We start from the raw sequence: 1,782 nt of genomic DNA on the forward strand, positions 1-1,782 counted from the left end.
TTTTTTGTTTTTTTTTTGGTAACGTTTTATAAGCCCGTGCACCATCTAACTCTTATCAAAGGTGGTATCAAAAGACGGGTTTCCATCTCAGTTTTTAGGATTCGAAAGCGAAAATTAAAAATTTTATTTCTTTCGAAAGATATTTACAAAGACCCACAAAATGGCCCGAGAGGGTCCGAAATATGAGGCCCGGTCCACAGTTTTTTTTCACAGAACATCCTGCGTTGGCAGCCTTTGGCCGCGATTCGTAAAAATAATCCTGGTTGGGTCCAACATCTTTCTGCATTGCTGTATACAAAAAATCTGGCAAAATACAACAACCACATGAAATTAGATTTTATTAGAATTAATGTTTGTGGTAATTCTTTACGACAGCATGACACTGCTAATACGTGTCCAAAAATATCGAGAGAGGTATTAAACGACGCGTCTTGACATCAGTATTAATAATCCGAAGGCGAAAAATACAAATTTTAACTCGTTCAAAAGATATTAAACACAAACCGAAAAAAGACAACAACATTACAACAACCACATGAAAATCGCCAACTTCAACTGAAAATATCTCCGGACAGAGATAAAATGTTTATTTTCCGCTTTCGGATTATTGTTCTCGAGATTAATAGCGTCTTTTGGCACCTCTCTCGATATTTTTGGACGCGTATTAGCAGTGTCATGCTGTCGTAAAGAATTACAATTTTTGTTTTCGGATTCTTAAATCGGAGGTCGAAACGTGTCTTTTGATACCAACTTTGAAAATTTTTGTTAAAAATTAGGTGGTGAACCGTCTTCTAAAACGTAACATTTTTTCAAAACAACTGCAAAATTGTATGAGACAACTGCTAGTAAGCAGTTGTAAGATTTTGACGTCTTTGACAACTACACCAACACAAGGTTGTAAACGGCAATGCCACAAAAAGTTGTAAGGCTAGACAACTCAACCGAAATTTTTTTTGACAGGTTGAGTTGTAATCTGTAATACCAAATTGCGAAATTTCAACCCAACCAGAGTTGAGTTGTAAACGGTAATAGGGGCATAAATTTCTGGTTTTAAAATGTTTGTTATGTTAACTTATACAAAGCACAAACATGTTAGTGTGCCTTACTCGAGTCAGCGCACACATGAGCTGCATGCTAAAAATGTATTCTGATTGCGCACAGCTTCTTAGTATGGCATATAAGGATCTCCCAATAAACATTGAAGACCACCGTGGTTCAGCTGATTGAAACTTACTAGTACGACTTCGGCTTGACCATGTGCCAAATATTTCAAAGAAACTTTATATGGCGCTTTATCTGAGTTTGGTTTATTCGGTAACTAATACAGCTGTGCACGATACTGGTGTCGTCCAGTCAGAATTGGGAAGAATCTCCCCGAGCCATTCGAAACCAAAAGCAGGCTTAAGGGTGACCCTGTATCATGCGATTTATTTCATTTGATGATGGGGAAAGTTGTAAAAGGTGCAGAACTTAGCCGCTCTGGAAAAAAACTATGTGAGCATGCTTGACATCATTGGCCATAACATGTGGCCTAAGTTGTGCTTATTCCAAACAGGAAAATAAAACTTTAAACTGTTGGTTTGATTTTGTATGAGTATAAAACGAGGAGTCGGAGTTCTTGCGTCTTGGCAATGACATCACTGTTCGAAGCCAGCGTGGTTTGAAGTAGCGTGCTCGCATAACGCAACGAAGCTCCTGTATTCAAGAGCCGTGAAAAGTAACTTCAAAATACATTAGAGTTTCTCTAAGAGGAGTGGTCCGTCAAAGTGGACAATCATGCTC

Source organism: Eurosta solidaginis, chromosome 1, assembly GCF_040869045.1.
Source record: "Eurosta solidaginis isolate ZX-2024a chromosome 1, ASM4086904v1, whole genome shotgun sequence".
Lineage (NCBI taxonomy): Eukaryota > Metazoa > Arthropoda > Insecta > Diptera > Tephritidae > Eurosta > Eurosta solidaginis.